This window comes from Carcharhinus amblyrhynchos, chromosome 5 (assembly GCF_965287045.1).
Source record: "Carcharhinus amblyrhynchos chromosome 5, sCarAmb.v2.hapA, whole genome shotgun sequence".
NCBI lineage: Eukaryota > Metazoa > Chordata > Chondrichthyes > Carcharhiniformes > Carcharhinidae > Carcharhinus > Carcharhinus amblyrhynchos.
The window spans coordinates 70,455,297-70,472,305 of NC_137328.1; the positions used below are offsets into that span (position 1 = coordinate 70,455,297).

At 41.5% G+C, this 17,009-nt stretch overlaps 1 protein-coding gene across 1 annotated transcript in view; it reads right to left on the bottom strand.

Moving 5' to 3' along the window:
* Nucleotides 1–14,635, bottom strand: part of LOC145343454 (tumor necrosis factor alpha-induced protein 8) — a 106,807-nt gene extending 92,172 nt beyond the window's left edge. Inside the window, exon 1 of the mRNA XM_080189696.1 lies at nucleotides 14,541–14,635. The gene's annotated coding sequence lies outside the window, so the exon portion shown is untranslated. The remainder of the gene's footprint in view (nucleotides 1–14,540) is intronic.
* Nucleotides 14,636–17,009: the final 2,374 nt, after the last annotated feature.

The following is a 17,009-nucleotide window of genomic DNA, read 5'->3' on the forward strand; positions in this document are numbered from 1 at the left end:
TTTTATTCTTTTTGGACTCTGTCTGTCTTCAATTTTCTAAATCTTACTTTTTCTTTTTGAATAAGCTCACAATTTCTTTTATCATCCAAAGATCCCAAATCTTGCCATCCTTATCCTTAATTTCACAGGTCTTTAAAAGATTCACACATGCGAGACGTGGATTTACTCTCAAACAGCTGCCCCCAATTTCTATTCCCCAGTTCCTGCCTAATATTGTTGTAGTTAGCCTTCCTCAGTTTATTACTTTCACCCGAGGACTACTCTTATCTTTATCCATAAGTAACTTAAAACTTACAGAATTATGGTCACTGTTCCCAAAATACTCCCTCACTGAAACTTCGATCACATGGCCAGGCCCATTCCCAATACCAAGTCTATTATGGCCCCTGTCCTAATTGGACTATTTACATGTTGCTACAGGAAACCCTTCTGGATGTACCTAACAAATTGCCCCCATCCAAGCCCTGGGCACTAAGGGAGTTCTCATCAGTATAGGGGAAGGTTAAATCACCCACTGCAACACCCCTGTTGTTTTTACATTTTTCCATAATCTGTCAACCTATCTATTTCTCTATTTCCAGCTGGCTATTGGGAGGCCTGTAGTATAGACCCATCAAAGTGACTGCACCTTTCCTATTCCTGAGCTCTATCCATATGGCCTCGCTGGATGATCTCTCCAAGGTGTCTTCCCTCAGCACAGCTGTTATTCTTCCTAATCAGTGACACAATTCCCCCACCATTTTTTTATATCCCTCTCTATCACGCCTGAAATATCTAAATCCCGGAACATTAAGCTGCCAGCTTTGTCCCTTGCTCAACCAAGTCTCTGTAATTGCAACAATGTCATAGTTACATGTATTAATCCATGGTCTAAGTTCATCTACCTTACCTGTCATACTCCTGTCATACAGGCCACCATTCCTGCTGTTCAGTAACTTCTCCCCGTCTGTTCTCCCTCTTAGCGTTACTGGCGTTAGTCTCTAACTCCTCCTCAGTCATTTCACTTGCTGGCCTAGTTCCCAGCCCCCTGCCACTTCAGCCACACGCTCTTCGTGCTCATGCTAATGACATCCAAGCCTATTTTAATGCTGAGACAGCACCTAAAAACACAAAACGTGTAAGAAGTAACCAACTAAACTTTGCAGCACATAACCTTTGTTTAGACTGCACACTTCCTCAAGAGATAATAAGAACATAAGAAATAGGAGCAGGAGTAGGCCATCTAGCCCTTCGAGCCTGCCCCGCCATTCAATAAGATCATGACTGATCTGTCGTGGCTCAGTTCCACTTTCCCGCCCTCTCCCCATAACCCTTAATCCCTTCTCTTATCAAAAACCCATCAACCCGCTTCTTAAAAATATTTAGCGAGGCAGCCTCCACCACTTCAACGGGCAGAGAATTCCAGAGATTCACCACCCTTTGAGTGAAGAAGTTCCTCCTCAACTCCGTTCTAAACCGCCTCCCCTTTATCTTGAGGCTGTGCCCCCTAGTCCTACTGTCTTTTTTGAGCAGGAAGAGTCTCTCCACCTCTATCCTATCCATCCCATTCATCATCTTATACGTCTCAATGAGATCTCCCCTCATTCTTCTAAACTCTAACGAGTACAAGCCTAGTTTATTCAGCCTCTCCTCATAGCTCAATCCCCTCAACTCCGGTATCAGCCTAGTAAACCTCCTCTGCACTCCCTCCAGGGCCAAAATATCCTTGCGCAGGTGCGGCGCCCAAAACTGCACACAGTACTCCAGCTGCGGCCTCACCAATGCCCTATACAGCTGCAGCAAGACCTCCCTACTTTTATATTCAATCCCCCTCGCTATGAAGGCCAGCATCCCATTCGCCTTCCTGACCACCTGCTGCACCTGCAAGCTGGGTTTTTGCGATTCATGCACAAGGACCCCGAGGTCCCTCGGATACAGGATGCAGGATACAGGATGGAATCTTGTTGAGGCAATTGCGGGAGAGACTCAGCTGCTGGTTGGAGAGCCAGCGAGAGTCCTGCGCTGCCTCTTTTCCAGAAGGCTCACCAAACCACATGTCAATCAAGTACTGGCAAGGCCAACAGTGGGCCTTCCTCTAGAAGTAATGTGGAGGGGGTTCATGGGGTGGGGATTGCAAGGATAGGATGGCAGAGGATGGGGATGGCTCTCAGCAAGCTTCCTGTTCCCAATGTCCAATCTCTTGATCAGGCAGTGAGTGCCTTTGATCAAGGGTCCCTCTACCTTCACCAACCCCCAACCCCATCCCCCCAAGGAAATTACTAACAGTCCATTCAGCTTTACCTGTCCTGCATGCTGCAAGGTGACATGCCCACCCACAGCTGGATTCGTACCAGTGACAATAGGATGAGGCCCTTATGTTGTTATTCAATGGCCACTTACATGTCTCAACTGGTGCCAGGTGGGAGGATCAGCCTTGGGCCTTCCCACCCAGACCCTGGCAATGGCAGGAAGACTCCAGTATGCCACCATCCCATCCAAGTAACTGCTCTTCCCTCCTTCAAACTCACCACCAGCAACAGCACAAGTTATTCCAGTCACATTTTCTTTTGTCAGATAGTTGACTTACGCAGTTTTACTTAGAGACATTCAGGGTCGAACAGGTAGGTAAAAGTACACCCCAGCAGATCAATTATCAATAAATGCTGGCCAGCCAGTGACGCCCATGTTCCATGAATCAATAAAAAAAACTGTTAATTAATACTCCTGAATCAATGAAGAACCAACATCACAGCTTAATTTAATCTCCTACAAATCTACACAAAAACCATACTGGCCACTTTAACGAGAATAAACAAATAACACAGACTACATTGTAGAAAACCACATCATTTCAGCCAATGACAAAATCGCAGAGGCTTTCAGCTCACATTTCTGGAGGTATACATTTTGACTTTTGTACACAAATTTACTTTCACACCCATTTTTGTGAACTAAATACTCATGTCTCAAATAAAATAAGAAACTGCAATTCAATGCATGGAATGATAATCCATCTGCATGTGTTGTATCTATCTCACATTGAGCAGGACTCCAGCTGGACAGTCATTACAAAGAACAAGGGAAAAAGCTTGGAATGGTGGCATATGGCCATGCCATGATCAATAATTTAAGTGGATTACAGAAACATAAAAGTCACATCCATTTCTTACTATAATCCTATTTTGTATCCATTTTATTAATACCAACAGGGAGTCTGGATGATCAAAGAGAGTTCAGGATGAATCAAAGCAGAGGAAAGGCTCATCCAAACAAATACTACAAAAGCCTCATTCATAGACACATGTAACTTCCAATATTAGAAACGAAAGGTTTTTTATAATTTCACATTAGCATGCTGTGCTGCTGTAGAGAATCACATGTCTTATGGATTTTTATTATAAACTCAATACAAGAGAATTCAGTAATCATGCATTTCAATTTTGAAAATATATTTTAAAATATCAACTAGTTTGAAAAACACTCCCACCAAAAAGTATTGGTGATAGAATTAGAGTTATAGAATTCCAATTAGAATTATAGAATTCCTACAGTGCAGAAGGAGACTATTTGGCCCAAGAAGCTTGCACCGACAACAATCCAAACCAGCCCAGATCCTATCCCTGTGACTTTACACATTTACCCTGGTGATCCCCCTGACACTAAGGGGCAATTTAGCATGGCCAATCAACCTTACACACATATCTTTGGAATGTGGGAAGAAACCAGAGCACCCAAAGGAAACCCACATAGACATGGGGAGAATGTGCAAACTCCCTCAGACAGTATCAAGGCTGGAATTGAACCCAGGTCCCTGGCATTGTTATGCAACAGGTAAAATAAAACTATTTCCTCTGCTCGAAGAGTCCAGAACAAAGAAGCTGGACTTTAAAACTAGGGCTAGGTCATTCAGGACTGATGATAGGAAACATTTCTTTACACAAAGGGTAGTGGAAATTGGGAATTGTGTTCCCAACATAGTGCGGAGGCTAAGTCAACTGGAAATTTTAAATGGCGTTTGATGGATTTTTGTGTGGCAAGGGTATAGAGATTTATGGGAATAAGGAAGATATCCCAAGGTCTGATACAGATCAGGCATGATTTAATTGAACAACAAAACAAGTTTGAGGGACTGAATGGCCAACTCTTGTCCTCTTGGTCAGGCCTCATTTAAATTGCAATAACAAATGGTCCATGCTACACTTTAGGGATGGATAATGTGCCTGGGTGTGGATGTAATCACTAAGGAAGGCTATGGAAAGTCATAATAATGCTTTGGGAGGATGACCTTCTGCATTGATAGGTGCAACATTATTGAATCTCCTGACTCCACAAAATTAATTTTAAAAGGGATGCATTTTAAAGATTGCTGGTTAGGTTCATTTATGCCAAGTACAAATGGACAGAGCATACATAATGCGAGTTCTGTCCATTTATTCTGCAAACATGCACTGAGAGCAGTTTGACTTATTGCAGAAAGTCTAATCTAGTCGTTTTAAAATAACAGGACAGAACAACCTTATGGTTAAATGAGCTGTTAAAGAAAACAGTCGTCCATTTCAAGCTTTTAAAGTTCCCTGTATCCCTCCCCGTCCCCCTTTCAGGTTCCCATCATAGTTAAAAGTAGTTTGAACTTTGGATGATTTTCTCTTTAAAACAAAACTCACGCACTGATTCAATTGATTAACTATATTTGTAGGGTAGAACATCTGTATTAGAAGGAAAGCTTCCTCTCTTTTGGCAATATGATAAGAAATGTTGTTAACTTTGTTCTTAATGGTTTTAATATTTGTAGGAATGGGTTAGACTGAGGTTATGTGAATGGTTATGATCGGTGCATTATTGACAGGGGATGTGACTTTGTAACTGTTCTGTATCGAAAGGAAATTATTTGTTTAAAATGAAACTTAAACTCTGGAGTCCCAGGCGACAAAGGATGTCTTTAGTCTGCATGGTTCTAGTTACAGAAGTGAAATGAGATGAAATGACATGCACCTTAAGCCAATGGAAGAGGTGAATTTGGACTTTTTTCCAAGAAACAGCTTCTGGATTAAGAAGAAGTGGGGATAAAAGTTGAAAAATTGGAATCTTTGTTGGCACAGTGTTATAATGGTTTCTAGGATATGACTCTTCTGGACACAGTTCAAATGTTACCTGTGCTAGCAACGCCAATATAATCAAAGAATTTGCGGGGTAAGAGACTCCCATGTTATCTTTGTCTTTTGTTCAGTATATGTAAATCCTGCTTGATAAATTTTACTTGATTCACAACTACTAGTTATTCATATCTGGTTGGGTCAAGCACAACAGAGGCAGGCACAAACCTAGTGTTAGAAATTAAGAACTTGGAACTTCGAAATTTTAATTAGCAGAATTTTATACCTCAAAACCCTAATACATACGGAAAAGGGGGAAAAAAGAATAGATCATAATTTGCACATCCATGGTTCACAGAGGCAACTCCACATGTAAAAGTGCAGCTAGCCTTAAAACAAATACAATTTTCATTAGTGGAATGTGCAAAACCACAGCTTCTGAGTTTGAGTCATTGAGCAAAATGACTAAAGCTACTGAAGTTATTTGGAGAAATAAGGTACCCTTTTGAAAAAGTAAGAAACTCTTCTGAATAGATCCAGGTACCTCTTTGGGTGGGACAAGCCTTGCTTGTTCCAAAACCGTAAGATCCTGCCTGAGGTTAACAGACTTTTCCATGTTCCATCTCTCATCCACGTGGTGGATGGGGCAATAAAATTTCAGCCAAGGTGCCCTCTGGGATTGTTTAAATTATGATGTGGAGATGCCAGCGTTGGACTGGGGCAAACACAGTAAGAAGTCTGACAACACCAGGTTTAAGTCCAACCGATTTATTTGATAGTAAACTCACAAGCTTTCAAGGTTTACCTCTTCGTCAGGTGAATGGAGAGTTCTGGCCTCAGACAGCGCATATAACAGCACAGACAGTTTACAGGTTACTGATTAGAATGCAAATCTTTACACCTAACCTGCTATTCAAGTCTTAAAGTGGCTAACAATGTGAGTGGAAGGAGCACTGAGCACAGGTTAAAGAGATGTGTATTGTCTCCAGACAGTACAGTAAGTGAGGTTTTGCAAACCCAGGCAAGTCATGGGGGTTACAGATAGTGCGACATGAACCCAAGATCCCTGTTGAGACCGTCCTCATGTGCGCGGAACTTGGCTATCAGTTGGTTTCCACTCACATTGTTGGCCACTTTAAGACTTGAATAGCAGGTTAGGTATAAAGATTTGCATTCTAATCAGTAATCTGTAAACTGTGTGTGCTGTTATATGCTCTGTCTGAGGCCAGAACTCTCCATTCACCTGACAAAGAGGGAAACCTCGAAAGCTTGTGAGTTTACTATCAAATAAATCAGTTGGACTTAAACTAGGTGTTGTCAGACTTCTTACATTGTTTAAATTAGACATGAATGTGTATAAAAAGTATAAAACCACACTGTAACTGCCAGGCATTTAAATCCTATTTTTAAAAAAGCCTGCTGTGGCTAATGGCAATTTCACTATTTCTGCTAACATAAGTCTGAGGTTTATCATTAAGATTAGTGCTGTAAGACTGATTATCAACCTATTATCACAGTGAAAGCCTAGTATCTTCACTGTTTGAGGGCAGCTCCAAGTGGTTGTAAAGTATTTGGTGTGGGACAATGAATATAAAGGCTTTTATAAAATATTAAGTTCTGAATGAAATATTAATGCTCATAAGAGATTTGAGTACTTGCAGGAATTTAAATATATTGAATGGGCCTTTAACAATGCAAGTTTTTTTTTAGTACAGTCACCAATACACACTAAGAACTTATTTTGTTTAATCTCTGCCTGGCTCCTGAGCGTTGCCCATGTTGGGTACTAGATGAGTTACCATAGAGGATGTACATATCCAATGGATGGCGAGAGATTGGCATGAGTTGGCATAGGGACAGGGATGTGTTTGGGATCATGGATTGGCACTAAGTTGCCACAGAGGCTTTGACAAGCAACTTGGTTGGAATAGAGACCATAGTTTTGCATGGGGGTATGGATAGAGAGAAATAGCTTGGCGTGGAAAATGAGGGGTCAAGGGTGCGTGGAGGTCATGAGGTGGATGGAGCATAAGGGGCATATGGGGAAGGAGAAGGGCATGAGAGATGATAGATAGAGGTTGTTTCTGTTTTTTTTTGCAGCTGGGTCGAAGTCCCAGAACTTCAATGTGAACCTTTCACTATGTCTGCTTGGCACCCTGCAGCCCCTGTGGCTATTTCCATACTCTATCATGGGCAGCAGGCAGATCCCTGTTATCACCCACCTTCACTTTGATGCGTCAATCTCTACTTTTTTTTAAAGGTCTTCTGCAAATGCACACAAAATTCCAGTGCCTCTACTGTTACACTTTAACTACTCTAGTTAATATTTGGGGAAATTGAATAAAAATGCATGCCCAGAAAGCACAAAATTTACAATAAGCTTCATCAGTTTATCTGACATAAAAATCCCAGTCAACGCCCAGAATTTCAAGACCGTAAAGTAAAAAATTAAAGTAGGCGTTAAAAGATATAACATGTGATTCAGGAAGTAAGTTTCAATTATGTTAATAAAAACTGTATTTTTTAAAATAAAATGTCGGGGGTGTTTATACCTTTTTCAAAACTATTCATTACATTCACTTCCTATCAATGTTCCCCTTTACAAATTTCTCTCCATATTTATAATGGGAACTGGTTAGATGGTATAGTTATAATGCAGCTATAGAAATTTATAATAGGGAATGAATTGCATCAGTCTATCTTTGCCCCATTATCTCTGAGTTCTAACCCTGTTTCAACTATTCTTTATTTGTTTTTGATTCTCCATGCTTAAAGTCATGGGAGATCAGCCCATTAGAAATACGATTATGTTTTTTATGTTTTAAAAAAAGGCATGGAATGGAAAAAGCCGTCCGTGGCATTAATTTTCTGACGCAAGTGTCTTCCAATCTTCTTCAAAGCTAAATGAAGCAAAATTCCTTTACAACAAGATTACTAAATCTTGAGGACCTGCCTTTCTTTGCTCCCATAACTCATGAGTTGTTCCACAGGAGATGGCATATTTGTATCTAACTTCGTAATGCTTAATCCTGTAACTAAATATTTAGTTGATATTTATAATGTATTCATTTTCCATGCATATCTCAACTGTTTTAATGGGTGTCAATAGCACTCATTAAAGCTTTCTCAGGGATAAGTTTTTCTGCTTTAAATCTTACATGGTGTATTCTCCAGCGCTGTATCTCCAGTGTAAATGATTAAGCTATTTATCCATCTCCTCTCAACTCTTAACAGTTAGGGGAGATTGATGCCCAATTGATGGAGAATAGAGCAGGGGGACAGGTGGCCAGTGTGTGAAGAATTGCAGTGGAAGGACATTCACATGGAGTATGGACCGAGCACAGTCACATGGGACCAGTCTCCATGCTTTATTTTGTATAACTCCACGTACTTTTTTTTCACAGCTCAGAACCCCAGGCTGTGAAATCACCATTGTTAGTTTTGATTGAAACCTCGCAAATCGATCAACCTCCCTCTAGCTACATGTACTGAGGATGGACACCATCTAACATTTTGAAAAATTAAACCTACAAAGTGATCCAAGGTAAAATGTATCCTGATGAAAATATGGCAATTGTTAGATATGCTGGTCCGATTGGGCTGCTGTTGTTTTAAATTAATCCAATGTCTGACAAAATCACATTCAAAACATCAGAATCTGAAACTGACCTGGTAAAACTTGTACTTCATATATAAAAAATAAGGATTTTATAATGGATGAGATATCTTGGATGGGGATTGGGAAGGGAGGGGGGGATTGGGAGGAGAGATTTCATGCCCTAGCACCTGAAGAATCAAGGGATACCAGCTGCCCTACAGCCATTTCAGAGGAAGGACTTCTGTCTCTCGCTCTAGAGGAATTTGACTGACTGGCAACTCTCTACACTCAGTGGTGCCACTAATAGCAGTCCACAGATTCTAGGTGCCAGACCCCACCGAGGCAGGTTGGTGCAACTGTTCAGGAGGGGAGCCCCAGGTGAGAAGGCACAGAGGAATGATCACAAGGCCAGGCAGGGAGGAGAGTACACAGAGGAGAGTTTGGGGAGTGGGGGCAGAGTGGTGGTGTGGAGGAAAGGGGATTTCCTGATCTGGAAAGAAGCCAGTAATGGAAGTGTCCCCTCTCCCTCTGCCAACTTTCCAACCATGGTCTGATAAAGATCTGTTGGGCTTCCCAGAATTCCTCCTATTGATGAAAAGATTGCAAGTATACAGGAAGTTGTCCACTGGCTGCTTTAGTGCCTCAAATGGTGCCAAGCTGGGCAGAACTTCATAAAATTGCGAACAGGTCACAAACAGGCTGGAGGATGGTGGAAAGCTCAATGGCAAGTTTTATGAGCCATCTGCCTATTCGTTAAATCCAATTCTTCATTTTAAAACTACTAATTCTGTGATGGTTTGTTACAGTGAGCATTTTGTCACACATGGTTTATTCTGTCATTCAGAGAAATGGGTGAGGATCTTTGCCATTTTAGAGCTGTACCACTATGAAACACAACATGCTACTCTTACCTAATCATTTGCCGTTCTTGGTTTCCCATTTTGCTTTTGTCATTTGTTAAAAATTGGTCACATGGATTAAGGTTGCAAGTAAAAATGAAATCAATTATCCTTGACAGCGGTTATTTCTATCTGCAACAAAGGTGTAGAAAATCCCTAGATTATAGGATTCAGGGGTTTCTATGAAAGTACCAGTTTATATAATGAAAATCAATGAGTGAATGTTTTGAGACAAATTTATGCTTTGCTATACACATATGTTTTTGTCAACAGAAATTCGCAGAGATATAGGCCATAAAATTTACAGGCCAGGTGCTTGAGATTAGTATTAAGATCCATTTACCTAAAAGGAACATACACACTGCAGCACAACCTCAGGTTACCAAAGGGAAAGAGGTGCTGGGATGGAAGCTTTCAACAAAAACAACTACCACTTACAATTACTACTACTGGGCAATTGGCAATGGGCAATAAATGCTGACATCTGATCAATGAACAAAAAAAATGAGCTTCACATCTTAATTGTTAACTTGTCTGTCCTATCCATAGATGCTGACTAATGTGCTGAGCGTTTCCAGTACTTTCTATACTTATTTCAAATTACTAGCATCTGCACTTCCTCCCCTATCATTTAATTTGCCTTTAACAGAGAAAAATTAACAAGGCACTTGAAAGGGCAAGGGGAAAAAATAAATAGAATTGATAAAAGCAATAGGAGAATGAACAATGAGCTAATGGCATGTAGTTAGCGGAGGTGCCTGCAAACTTGTTGAAAAAAATGAATTTTAACAAGATTTTTAGAAGTTGCAAGTGGAGAGGTAGAGATTTAATGGAAGCGCTCAGAGAGTGGGGAACAGTGGTTAAAGGTTCTGTCGCAAATAAAGTAAAGACCAAGAGTAGTAATAACACACAGAAGACCAAAGATTGGAGTTGCGGGGATCTGGGAAATACAAAAGAGAAGTTTGCAGAGATGCATGGAGAGCATAGAGAGATTTTAAGAGGAGAATGAGAATTTTTAAATCATTATATTGTGGGACAAGAAGTCAATGAAGGTAAACTGGAATAGGAGTAATAAGTCACTGGATCTTATTGTGGATCAAGGTAGACTGAACTCAGCTTAAAACAAGTTGGAGATTATGGAAGATAGAATAAAGTGGCTGGCAAGGAGAATATTGGAAGAAACTTAAGTCTATAGATGTCAAAATTACAAGCAAGGGTTAAAGCATTGCAGGGGATGGCAAAGTGGAGGAGGTTATTAGAGGCAGCAGAGGAAGAAGAGAACACTCTTTGGTAAGGGCAGGTTGTGAGATTTGAACGTTGACTCAGAGTCAAACAGGCAGTCAAAGTTTTGTATGCTCTATTTCAATCCAAAAAAGTGGTCAAGGAACATGATTTGAGATAGTGGAAGGTCTAAACAGATGGCTTTTGCCTTTCTGATGAAGTCAGCAAGCAATCTGACAGCACAGAGGTAATCCTAAAAGTTAGCTACATAGAGTCTCTACTTCTTCTATTACTTTATGCTGGGAAGCACAATCACATTTAGTTTTGGCACTGGAACCTTTCACAGAGGGTTAACAAAGTATATGCCTAGGTTTCAAACAAATAGATTTCTTTGTCTGCCTCTGTAATCTACGCATCAAGGACTGGTTAGCTTAGATGGCTAACACGTGGTTCATAAAAACATCAATGGTGCAGATTCAATTCCCTTTCCGGCTAAGGTAAATTTGACTACCTTCTCCCCTTACCACTGAAGGCAGTGGTAGAATAAATGGCAATGAACTATGCATTACCTACAATGTTAGTGACTATTAATTCTGTTTAAGGAAGTATCAGTACAATATGGAGTTTCAGCAATACCAGGATAAAAGTTAGGGTAGGGCAGCAACTAATAAATAAGGAACTGATATTTGCATATTTAATTAAAACATGATACAAAACTGTTCTCTACAGTAAAGTAGTGTTGCACATCTTTCTAGGAACTGTGATGACATGAATCAGAAATATCACTTAACGGTCTAAAACCATTTGTTTGCTCAACAATCCAATAGTGTTTATTTAGGAAAACTAGCCTAATCTACTGTTCAAGCAATCAATAGTTCTACTTTGTTTTCAACTACTGTCTCTTCAAGAAGAGCAAATTGTCAGGATTATCAAAGCTTCCCACCAACATGATGTAACATGGCGAGGATATGTGAATTACACTGTTTGCAAACAAACAATACAGAAAAACCAGAAAATCTAGTCAGAGCGTTAGCTCATTGGCCAAAGCCTCTGATCAGAGTCAGAACTGGAGTATAATGTTAGCAAATGTGAGGTTATCCACTTTGGTAGAAATAATAGTAGGAGGGATTATTATTTAAAGGGTGAAAAGCTGCAGCATACTACGGTGCAGAGGGACCTGGGGGTCCTTGTGCACGAATCGCAAAACCCCAGTCTGCAGGTGCAGCAGGTGATCAAGAAGGCAAATGGGATGCTGGCCTTTATAGCGAGGGGGATAAAATATAAAAGCTGCAACTGTACAGGGCACTGGTGAGGCCGCAACTGGAATACTGTGTGCAGTTTTGGTCGCCGCATTTGCGAAAGGATATATTGGCCTTGGAGGGAGTGCAGAAAAGGTTCACTAGGCTGATACTGGAGGAGGGGGTTAGCCTATGAAGAGAGATTGAATAGACTGGGTCTGTACTCGTTGGAGTTTAGAAGGCTGAGGGGGGATCTTATAGAGACAAAGAAGATAATGAAGGGGCTAGATAGGGTAGAGGTAGAGAGATTCTTCCCGCTTAGAAAGGATAGCAGAACTAGAGGGCACGGCCTCAAGATAAGGGGGGGGCAGTTTAGATCGGAGTTGAGGAGGAACTTCTTCACTCAAAGGGTGGTGAATCTCTGGAATTCTCTGCCCGTTGAAGTGGTGGAGGCTACCTCGCTAAATATGTTTAAGTCACGGGTAGATAGGTTTCTGATAGACAAGGGAATTAAGGGTTATGGGGAGCAGGTGGGTAAGTGGAACTGATCCACTTCAGATCAGCCATGATCTTATTGAATGGCGGGGCAGGCTCGAAGGGCTAGATGGCCTATTCCTGCTTCTATTTCTTATGTTCTAACCCCTGGATCCATCGCTGATCAGAAAGGAATCTATGCACTTATCTGGATACATTGAAAATGCTCCAATTTATAATGTTTTTTACTCCATTCTTAAAGTTACAAATGTGTAGAGTGGACCGGACAATCTCCTTATAGAATAGAATCATAGAATCCCTACAGTGCAGAAGGAGACCATTTGGCCCATCAAATCTGCACTGACAACAATCCCACCTAGGCCGTATCCCAGTAACCTCACATATTTACCCTGCTAATCCCTCTAACCTCTGCATCCTGGATCACTAAGGAGCAATGCACCTAATCCACATATCTTTGCACTATGGGAGGAAATCGGCCCACCCAGAGGAAACCCATGCAAACACAGAGAGGACATACAAATTTCACACAGACAGTCACCTAAGCCAGGATCAAACTCAGGTCCCTGGAGCTGTGAGGCAGCAGTGCTAACCACTGTGCCACTTTGCCTTGCTTGCTTCAAACCAAATTCCAGTTGAATCCAATTCATGGTCCCCACAAGAGAGGCAAACAAGATCCAAGCTGACAAGATAAAATAGTGCAGCCCATCTTGGACTTGATCTGACATTTGAGCTTAGCCAAAAGGCCGAGAAGTGAATGCTCCAACTTCTGATCCATGATGCAGCAAAATTCCCTCAGTGCAGGAATCCTTGTGGGGCAGTGAAGAGAATGAGCACAGAAGCCACATCCCCTTTTACAGCACTAGATGCCATTTAACAAGTTTAAAGGCACAGTATGAATGTTAGTGAATGGGTGAATAGGTAGGACGACAGAGTGGGGAGGTGGGTGAGATAATTGGATCAGGTGAGATGGTAGGTGGGTAAGGTGGCAGGTGCTTTTTATTATTTCACAGTTTGGACATTGCTGGCTAGGCCAGCATTTATTGCCCATCCCTAATTGTCTTTGAGGTGGTAGGTGGGCAGATGAGTAGGATGGTCAGTGTTTAATGTAGCAGGGTAGCAACTGATTGGCAAAAGAGTCAAAGGTGACTTGAGGAATAAGTTAATTAGAATCTGGAATGCATTGTCTGAGAATGTGGTGGAGGCAATGAGGAGTGGCTCCAGCTGAGTAGCTCTTACATAGGGCCAGCATAGGCAGGGCGGGCCGAATGGTGTCCTGTGTGTAACTATTTTGTAATGCAGTAAATGTGTTAACTGGTGAAAGAATTTAAAGCGGTCAACTAGTGTGAAAGCTGTTATAAGTGCAGGTACTTTCGGGGGGTTTCCAGACTGATTAAAAGGAACTACTCTCTGGTCGAATTTCGGAAATCAGTCGGCCTCCAAATGATTTCTGAACAATATTTAATTGGTCCCGTTAGACGACACCTATGTAACTCATGATTAGACAAGAGATAATCCCTAAAGGTGGCCGCTTCGAAGTTTGTAGTGAGAACGAGTGGTGCCGCTTTAGAAGTATGAAAGGTAGCAGCACTTCACTTCTGGCAACAGTTGCTGCTTTGCAAAGTTGTCAATGTGGTTTGTTTTTTGGAGGTGGGAAGGCGGGTGTCAATAATTAGACTGCAGATTGTTTCACATCCTGATTGTAAAAGCAGCAGAAAGTGCGTGCAGCGCAGTGCCTGTTATCGATGCCCCTGTTCCAGTGAGGGGCATAATTCGCTGCTCAGTGGCCGAGGCCCCAGTCACTCCTCTCGCCTGTGCCCCCGGAGTCTGGGCTGCAAACTCCGAGCTCCCCATCCAGCAGCCCCGCAGCTCAGTATATTACCCGGCACGGATAGAGACGGAGGGAAGCTGAAGGCGAATGAATGATACAGGAACCTTTGCCACTGTTGTAACCGGGCACTAAGTCCTGCATTTGTTACCCTGCCATTCAGTGTCAGAGCCGAGCAAAGAGTAAACTTACCCCCGCTCCCCGTTCAGGCACCGGGCGTCTCTTCAGCGACCACCAGTCCCCCTGGTGCAGACATCCATTTACAGCAAAACTCAATAAAAACTCCTCCTGTCAGTCCCAAAGTTTTGACAGCGGAAATTCAACGGCGGGAGCTGAGTGACAGCCACAGCAGCCAATCACCGCCAGCAACTTGAAACTACCCCAGACACGGACCAATTACATTACAGAGGCGGGGCTCCCTCTGGCCAATCAGCAGACAGGACTAGTTACTGGCTTCTCACTGTAGTTAAAGAGTTTGGACTGTCTCCTTTCTCAAACATCTTCGCCTCCTCAAGCAGTAAACTAGGGAAAATGTGAAAAGAGCTTTGTATAAACTGACTGAGGTCAAACATTAGGGAGACAATCGGACCCTGCACAGAATATATCCGTCCGAAGTCGAGGGGAGGCAAACGGTGATGGAAATAGAAACACAAAATCTATAAAATCGGGGCCATTGGTCGACTAACAATTGCATTGTAGACTGCTCTGTTCTCCTGTTGCCCCTTTTTCCTCACTGCGAAACTGCTTAGTTTCTATAGTAAAAATACTGACATTTCGCGTGTAAGTGAGGCTACCAAAGTTAAAAGGCAAAATACTATGGATGCTGGAATCTGAAATACAGAAAATGTTGGAAAATCTCAGCAGGTCTGACAGTGTTGAGCTAATATTTCGAGTCTGGATGACCCCCTAGTCAGAGTCCAATGAAGAGTCATCTGGATTTGAAACGTTGGCTCCGTTCTCTCTCGATGCAGAGATGCCGGCGTTGGACTGGGGTAAAGACAGTAAGAAGTCTCACAACATCAGGTTAAAGTCCAACAGGTTTATTTGATAGCAAAAGCCACTAGCTTTCAGAGCGCTGCTCCTTCGTCAGGTGAGTCTATTATCAGTTACTCTATTCTCTCTCCACAGATGCCCTCAGATCTGCTTAGGTTTTCCAGCATTTTCTGTTTTTGTTCACTGTGAAAGAGATTTGCAAGATACATCATGACCCTTTTTACTTACACAAATCATTAAAAACATGCACACACATTCAGGATCCCATGTTTTATATAAATAACAATATAAAAACTGCTGGTGCCAAGTCCCTAAGCCACTTTTAGAATATTTGAGCCAATTTTGGCTGCTCTAGTTTCGAAAGGATGTCAAGATCATGGAGAAGTTCAACAAGAGCTTTAGTAAAATGATGACAGGAATAAGGAATCATTACAAATTGGGACTGTTTTCACCAGAACAGAAGTTAAGACCAATGTGTTTGAAGTTATAAGATAAGCTAAAAAGAGGGAAAATTATTTCAACTGATTGGTATCATGAACACTTTAATCTTCAAAGACTAAGAACATTCTGGAAAAAATTATGTTTTAAAAGACATTTTACAGAGTTAATGCAAGAACTGATTTTTTGAAGAGAAATCCATTTACAATGAAATGTAATTAAGCAGTTTTAAAGAAGCTGGAAACTTTTTGAATCAGTGTACAAAGAATAGTATATGTCTCTGAAACAAATGCCTGGAAAATTATGTTTTAAAGTGAGGTTTATACCTAAACTGATACATACCTAGATACAAGTTTCATGTGCCTCCCATTGCATGGAAAAAGGCAGGAGAAGCCATTTTTGAGATCAGGTTACAGGCTTCCCTCAAATCAATGAACATCACAGACAGATAGCTGCTTAACTTTGCAAGCTGTCATAGCCAGTTGAGGGAAGGAAACAGTCTCCAGTTGGAGAGATGCATCCTGCATCCTATTATGAATTCCAGGACATTTATCCCTGCATGAACAGGGAGAAGAGGAATCATCAGATCAGACTTTACTGCAATTGATGAATTTAAGAAACTCTCTAAAAACCAAGGGAAGCCCTTGAAGACAGGCACTCCAAGTTACTACTGGGCACAGCCTTGAATAGGACAAAAAATGTTTCAAAGTGTGGAATCTTGACATGTGATTCTTTCTGGAAGTTTAAATTTCTTCTTCAATATCATCAGTCATTACAGAGATTGTAAAAACATGTATGATGAATCAAATTGTCTACTTTCATGCTATAAATTGAGGGTGTGAGGAAAGTGTGGTAATGCAATCAGTGACACAAATTCTATGCTAGGCTTTTCCAAAATCCTTCTTAGCAGCCTTAAACATCAAATTAGCCAAAATTCAAATACATTTGTCCTGTACTACTCACTCATCACACTATTTTTGTTAATGTTCACTAGCTTGCTGTCCCCAAAACTTTAAACTTAAAATCATTCTCATCTTCAAATCTCTCCATGCCGTACTTTGTCCCATATCTTTGCAACATGTCCTAGTCTTATGTCTGCTTATGCATTCTTCAGAAGTCCAATTCAGGCTCCGAGTGGAGCTCCTTCTTCCTTTATCCCACCAGTAATGACTAGAGTGAGAGAGAGGGGGCTGATCTCTGCTTCTGTGTTTCTGAACCCCTTACCCACCC